This window comes from Bos mutus, chromosome 13, assembly GCF_027580195.1.
Source record: "Bos mutus isolate GX-2022 chromosome 13, NWIPB_WYAK_1.1, whole genome shotgun sequence".
Lineage (NCBI taxonomy): Eukaryota > Metazoa > Chordata > Mammalia > Artiodactyla > Bovidae > Bos > Bos mutus.
This window is the reverse complement of record NC_091629.1, coordinates 51,303,503-51,311,947: the sequence shown is the minus strand read 5'-3', so window position 1 is coordinate 51,311,947 and position 8,445 is coordinate 51,303,503.

The window sequence follows — 8,445 nt, the reverse complement described above, 5'->3', positions numbered from 1 at the left end:
AGCTCTCCCTATTGAAACCTCCAGCTTCTGGCCCCAGTTTTATCCTCAAAGTTAGGACCATGCTTATGCCCTTCTTCATCTATGTATATTGAGCATCACTATATTTACTCTCTCATCACCAGGCTACACTGTTCCAGGTCATCCTTCCTGGGAGACCTTGATAGAAAGACCTAGCTTCTCCCCTACACTTGGCCCATGCCTCTCTCCAGCATCTTTTCACAACAGCTATGACTTTAAGAGGACACAGCTCTTGCTCTATGATTTCTAGAGAAGAACGGCTGAGTCCAGCTGTACCACATTTCAGGTTGACATGCCCAGAATTTGCACAAAGTGTTCCATATTGGTTAACAGCTTTTATTTACTTAACAAATACTCTTGTAGTTCAGCTTACTTTAGTAATATTCATTAAATCCCCATAATCCTAGGTGGTGCTAGTGGTAAAGAACCCGCCTGCCAATGCAGAAGACCTAAGAGATGTGTGTTCAATCCCTGGGTGGAGAAGATCCCATGGAGAAGGAAATGGCAACTCACTCCAGTATTCTTGTCTGGACAATCCCACGGACAGAGGAGACTGGTGGGCTATAGACCATTGGGTTGCAAAGAGTCGGGCATGACTGAAGTGACTTACAGCAGAGCAAATCATCATCCCCAGTGTACAGATGATGGAGCTGAGACACAGAAAAGTAAAGTCACTTGGCCAAGGTGTCACTTAAGTTGGGAGATTGGGATTCAAACTCAGATCCTTGGAGTTTGGAGCTGAAGCTCCTAACTTCCCTGTGCTGCTTCTCCATGACGTTTGTTCATGTTAAGCTTGAGAAGAAAGATCTCCAGGGAGGTCTGGAAATCTACATCATCCTGATAAGGTCAGCCTCACCCTAAGATGTGAAGCGACTTATCTAAAGTCACTCCATTCTGCAGTGATGGAGTTGGGACCTCAACTGGTTTCAAGTCCAGGGCTCAAACTGTGGGAAATTCTTCAAGAGATGGGAATACCAGACCACCTGACCTGCCTCCTGAGAAATCTGTATGCAGGTCAAGAAGCAACAGTTAGAACTGGACATGGAACAACAGACTGGTTCCAAATTGGGAAAGGAGTATGTCAAGGCTGTATATTGTCACCCTGCTTATTTAACTTATATGCAGAGTATATTATGCCAAATTCTGGGCTGGATGAAGCCCAAGCTGGAATCAAGATTGCCGGGAGAAGCATCAATAACCTCAGATATACAGATGACACCACTCTTATGGCAGAAAATGAAGAACTAAAGAACCTCTTGAAAGTGAAAGAGGAGAGTGAAAAAGTTGGTTGAAAACTCAACATTCAAAAAATGAAGATCATGGCATCTGGTCCCATCACTCCATGGCAAATAGATGGAGAAATGGTGGAAACAGTGGCAGCCTTTATTTCCTTGGGCTCCAAAATCACTGCAGATGGTGACTGCAGCCATGAAATCAAAAGACACTTGCTCCTTGGAAGAAAAGTTATAACCGACCTAGACAGCATATTAAAAAGCAGAGACATTACCAACAAAGGTCTGTCTAGTCAAAGCTATGGTTTTTTCAATAGTCATGTACAGATGTGAGAGTTGGACTAGAAAGTTGAGCACCAAAGAATTGATACTTTTGAACTGTGGTGTTGGAGAAGACTCTTGAGAGTCCCTTGGACTGCAAGGAGATCCAAGCAGTCCATCCTAAAGGAAATCAGTCCTGAATACTCATTGGAAGGACTGATGATGAAGCTGAAATCCCAGTACTTTGGCCACCTGATGTGAAGAACTGACTCACTGGAAAAGACCCTGATGCTGGGAATGATTGAAGGCGGGAGGAGAAGGGGATGATAGAGGATGAGATGATGTGATGGCATCACCAACTCGATGGATGTGAGTTTGAGTAAGCTCTGGGAGTTGGTGATGGATAGGGAAGCCGGGCATGGTGCAGTCCATGGGGTCGCAGAGTCGGACACGGCTGAGCAACTGAACTGAACTGAACTGAGAGCATGCTGTGTGCACTTATCAGATTCAATCTTACCTAGGGAAGTGAAATGCGTTCTAAACTGGCTTTGAGCCCACATGCATATATAACACACCACAGTTAACCCAGTGGGTTCCTGGGCCAGGGAGAGGAGAACTACCCAGCTTAGGCTTCTGATAGTTTGAAAGTGCCCATGTTAGAACATACATGGAGACCTCATTCATTCATAGTCCATTAATTCAGAAGGCATCATGGTCTCTGTTGGGTTGAAATGCATATTACATTAATCCAAAGATGGGCAAACTTTGGTAAAGGGTCAGAGAGTAAGTATGTTGAGAAAGTCAGTCATCCGTTGCCTAGTGATTGTTTTGTTGTTGTTGTTAAGGTGTACCAATCCTTTTAAAAAATAATTCATTTTTGGCTGCACTGGGTCTTTGGTACTTTGCACAGGCTTTCTCTAGTTTCAGCAAACAGGGGCTACTCTGTTGCAGTGCATGGGGTTCTCATTACAGTGGTTTCTCGTGGATACAGGCTCTAGGGTTCATGGGCTTTGGTCACATACAGGCTTCGATAATTGTGGCACACTGGTTTAGCTGATCTGCGGCATGTGGAATCTTCCTGGATTGGGGATTGAACCCATGTCTCCTGCACTGGCAGGCAGATTCTTATCCACTGTGCCACCAGGAAGTCTCAGGCTGGTGATTCTTGCACAGTTGCATAAAAGTGTTCCTGGGACATTTCCTTACAGGAAGGTAAGGAGCTCTCATAGCCAGTGTTGGGCAAAGCACTTGTTTGCAAATATCTTTTCCCTGCGAACAGGCTTGATGTGTATGTCTTTGTGCTGCTTGAGTGGCACCTGGCCAACCCCACCGCTTCTATCTGTTCCTGGGGAGAGGGAACAGGGTCCTCCCCCTGCAGCATGAGAGGGGAGCAGGCAGACCATCTTTCTGTGTCAGCTGCAGGATAGGACCTGCTGACCATGGGAACCAGTGCTCACTCTTAAAGCAGACTTTGCTCTCTTCTCTCTGTGAGTCAAGCATCATTCCATCTAATCTAATGCCTATGTGAGTCATGTCTTACTTGGTGACTCCAACACCTGAAACCATACACTTTAAATTTCTTATTATTGTGAATTCCCTGGCAGTCCAGTGGTTAGGGCTGTCACTGTGAGGGCCTAGGTTCTATGCCTGATGGTGCTGTGCTGTGCCTAGTCACACAGTTGTGTCTGACTCTTTGTGACCCCATGGACTGTAGCCCGCCAGGCTTCTCTGTCCATGGGGATTCTCTGGGCAAGAATACGGGGGTGAGTTGCCATGCCCTCCTCCAGGGGATCTTCCCAACCAAGGGATCGAATCCAGGTCTCCCGCATTGCAGGCAGATTCTTTACTGACTGAGCCACATCCCTGGTTGGGGAACTAAAATCCCACAAGCCATGATGTGTGGTCAGTAAAAAAATAAGCAAATTTCTTAGTACCTGACTTTTAACTGAGGTATTCAGACGTTTAATGTGATTACTGACATGCTCAGATTTTAACATATCATCTTGCTATTTGTTTTCTACATGTCTCCTCTATTCTTTGCTCTATTTTTTTCCCTTTAACTGCCTCCTTTTGGAATAATTGAATAATTTTAATGATTTCATTGCATCTCCTTTGCTTATTAGCTACATACAGTTCTTCAGTATTTTCATGGCTGTTTTAAACTTTCTAGTGTATATCTTTATCTTATCACTTTTTACCCTCAAGTGCCATTATGTCACAAATACTATGATCCTTTTAATCTCATCTCTCCTCCTTCTGACTTCATGCTATTGTTGTCATATTTTTTGTCATATATATATATTGTTGTCATATATTTTGCTTTCTTGTACATCATAAAACTAAGTAGATTATTATTTTTGTTTAAACAGTCAATTATCTTTTAAGGACATTTAAATTATAAGAAAAATTATATACTCCCCCATGGAGTTATTTTCAGTGCTCTCCGTTCCTTTGTGTAGATCCAGATTTGTATCTTGGTATCGTTTTTCTTCAGTCTGAAAACCCTCCTTTAACAGTTCTTATTGTTCAGGTCTACTGGTGATGAATTATTTCAGCTTTTGTTGCTTTGAAAACATTTTCCTTTCATCTTCATCTTTCTCTCTTTTTAAAAACAAAGTAAAACTGACTTACACTATTAAATTAGTTTCAGGGGTACAATATCATGGTTCAGTATTTTTATAATTACAAAGTGGTCATCATGAAAAGTCTAGTTACCATTAGTCGCCATCAAAGTTTTTCCAAAATTATTGACTATATTCCCTGTGCTACACATTACATGACTTATATTTAGTTTGTAACTGAAGTTTGTACCTCTTAATCTCCCTCACCTGTTTCATACACCACTCCTGGCAAACATCAGTTTGAGCTCTGTATCTCTGGGTCTGTTTCTGCTTTGTGATGTTTGTTTTGTTTTTTAGGTTGCACATATAAGTAAAGTCATATGATACTTGTCTTCTTCTGGCTTATTTCACTTGGTATAATACCCTCTAGGTCCACCCATGGTGTCACACATGGCAAGATTTTTTTTTATATAGCTTAGTAATATTTCATTATGTGCATATACCTCATTTTTATCCATTCATCTGTTGATGGGCACTTAAGTTGCTTCCATATCTTGGCTGTTGGCAATAATGCTGCAGTGAAGCTGCTGCTGCTGCTGCTAAGTCGCTTCAGTCGTGTCCGACGCTGTGCGACCCCAACATAGGGGCACATAAATCTTTTCGAATTAGTGCTTTTGTTTTCTTCAGAAAAATACCCAGAAGTGGAACTGCTGGATCATACAACACTTCTATTTTTACTTTTTTTGAGGATTCTCCATACCGCTTTCCGTAGTGGCTGTACTCATTTGCATTCCTACCAACACTGCATGAGTGTTCCCCTTCTCCAGTTCCTCACCAACCCTTGTTATTTCTTGTATTTTTGGCAATAGCCACTCTGACAGGTATGATACCATATCTCATTATTGCTTGATTTGCATTTTCCTGATGATTAGTGGTATTGAGCATATTTTCATGTATCTGCTGGTCATTTGTGTGCCTTCTTTGGAAAAAAAGGTATATTCAGGTATATAAGCCCATTTAAAAAAAAAAAAAAGGGTTGTTCGTTCTATAAAACTCTTAGAGGAAAATATAGGCAGAACACTCGATGACATAAATCAAAGCAAGATCCTCTATGATCCACCTCTTAGAGTAATGGAAATAAAAACAAAAGTAAACAAGTGGAACCTAATCAAACTTAAAAGCTTTTGCACAGCAACGGAAACTATAAGCAAGGTGAAAAGCCCTCAGAATGGGAAAAAATAATAGCAAATGAAACAACTGACAAAGGATTAATTTCCAAAATACACAAGCAGCTCATACAGCTCAATACCAGAAAAACAAACCCAATCAAAAAGCGGGGAAAAGACCTAAACAGACCTTTCTCCGAAACAGACGGCTAACAAACACATGAAAAGATGCTCAACATAGCTCATTATTAGAGAAATGCAAATCAAAACTACAATGAGATATCACCTCCACTGGTCAGAATGGCCTCCATCAAAAAGTCTACAAACAATAAATTCTGGAGACTTTATGGAGAAAAGGGACCACTCTTGCACTGTTGGTGGGAATGTAAATTGATACAGCCACTATGGAAGACGGTATGGAGATTCCTTTAAAAACTAGGAATAAAACCACCATATTATCCAGCAATCCCACTCCTAGGCATATACGCTGAGGAAACCAAAATTGAAAGAGACACATGTATCCCATTGTTCATTGCAGCACTATTTATAATAGCTGGAACATGGAAGCAACCTAGATGTCCATTGACAGATGAATGGAGAAAGAAGTTTGGTACATATACACAATGAAATATTACTCAGCCATAAAAAGGAATGCAGTCCATTCTAATGAGCTGGATGAACCTAGAGCCTATTATACACAGTGAACTAAGTCAGAAAGAGAAAGATATATATCATATTCTAATGCATAGATACCGGAGAAGGAAATGGCTCCCCACTCCAGTACTCTTGCCTGGAAAATCCCATGGACGGAGGAGCCTGGTAGGCTGCAGTCCATGGGGTCGCTAAGAGTCGGGCACGACTGAGCGACTTCACTTTCACTTTTCACTTTCATGCATTGGAGAAGGAAATGGCAACCCACTCCAGTATTCTTGCCTGGAGAATCCCAGGGACAGAGGAGCCTAGTGGGCTGCTGTCTATGGGGTCGCACAGAGTTGGACACGACTGAAGCGACTTAGCAGCAGCAGCAGCAATGCATATATACGGAATCTAGAAAAATGGTACTGAGGAATTTATTTGCAGAACAGCAATGGAGAAACAGACATAGAGAATAGACTTATGGACATGGGGAGAGGGGAGGAGAGAGTGAGATATATGGAAAGAGTAACATAGAAACTTACATTACCATGCGTAGAATAGATAGCCAATGGGAATTTGCTATATGTCTCAGGAAACTCAAACAGGGGCTCTGTCTCAACCTAGAGGGGGGGTGGGGAGGGAAATGGGAGCGGGGTTCAAAAGGGAGGGGATATATGTATACCTATGGCTGATTCATGTTGGTATTTGGCAGGAAACAACAAAATTCTGTAAAGCAATTATCCTTCAATTAAAAATAAATAAAATTAAAAATTATATATATATAAAGAAAAAAAAAAAAACATTTGTCTTTTTGATGCGAGTTTATTTTGATGCGAGTATTAACCCCCTTTGGCTATATGGTTCACACATATGTTCTCCAACTCAGGCTTTTTTTTTTTTAAACTTTTTATTTTATATTGGAATATAGCCAATTAACAACATTGTGATAGATTCAGGTGGACAGTCAAGGGACTCAGTCATACATATACATATATCCATGCTCCTCCAAACTCCCCTCCCATCTAGGCTGCCACATAACACTGAGCAGAGTTCCCTGTGCTGTACAGCAAGACCTTGCTGGTTATCCATTTTAAATACAGCACTGTGTTCAGTCAATTCCTAACTCCCTAACTACCCCTTCCCCCCGACCTATCCCCTGCCACCACAACCATAAGTACATTCTCTAAGTCTGTGAGTTTGTTTTGTAAATAAGTTCATTTGTACCATTCCTTATTAGATTCCACATGTAAGGGACGTCATACACGCTGTTTCTCACTTATTTCACTCAGTATGACAGTCTCTAGGTCCATTCATGTTGCTGCAAATGGCATTATTCCATTCTTTTTAATGGCTGAGTAATATTCCATTGTGTGTATGTACCACATCTTCTTTATCCATTCCTGTTGTTGGACATTTAGGTTGCTTCTAGGTCTTGGCTATTGTAAACAGTGCTGCAGTGAACACTGGGGTGCATGTATCCTTTTAGACCATGTTTTCCTCTAGATATATGCCCAGGAGTCTCCCACTCAAGTTTTTAAAAAATGTCCTCTTTGATTTTTTCAACAATCCATCATTTGCTTGCTTATTTATTTAGGCTGCACCACACGGCATGTGGAACTTCCCCAACCAGGGATCAAACTAAAACCCTACAGTGGGTGACCTACCTGAGGGTGCGGGTCCTGGTTACACTGCATCTTCACCCCTCCTGCCGTCTTGTTGTAGTTCTCTACGTCTTTAGTTGTGGAGAACCTATTCTGCTAGCCTTCAAGTTGTTCTCATAAAGAGTTGCTCTCTAAATAGTTGTAATTTTGGTATGTCTGTGGGGGGAGCTGAGTTCAGGGTCCTCCTACTCCACCACCTTGGCCACACTATCCATTTTTGAGGGATGTTTTTGCTAAACACAGAATTACAGACTTTCCCTCCGTAATGGGGGGACTTTTCAACACATTAAAGATGTCATGGCATTCCTTTCTGGCTTGCATAGCTTATGACGAGAAGTCTGCTGCTATTCTGATATTTGTTCCTCGGTGTATGTTTCTTTTGATTCATTCTCAGTGGTTTATCAATTTGACTATGATGTGTCTTAGGATGTAAGTTTTTTTTTTTTTCCATATGTATTCTTGTTGAGGACTACTGAGTTTCTTGGGTCTATGCCTTTATCGTTTTCATCATATTTGGAGAACGGTCATTATTTTTTCAAGTATGTTTTCCTTTTCTCTCTCTCATCTCCTTCTGGTATGTATTTTTGATACTTGGTATTGTTTCACAGCCTCTTCTGTTCATTCCTTTAAAAGTATTTTGTCTTTGTGCTTCATTTTGAATATCTATTTCTGGGCCTTCAATTTCACTGGTATTTTCTTCTGTGTGATCACTTGTGTCTGACTGTTTGTGACCCCCATGGACTGTAGCCCACCAGGCTCCACTATCCATGGATTTTTGAGGCAAGAATGCTGAAACAGGTTGTCATTTCCTACTCCAGGGTATCTTTCCGACCTAGGGATCAAACCTGCATCTCCTTCGTTCCCTGCATTGGCAGGTGGATTCTTTACCACTAAGCCACCTGGGAAGCCC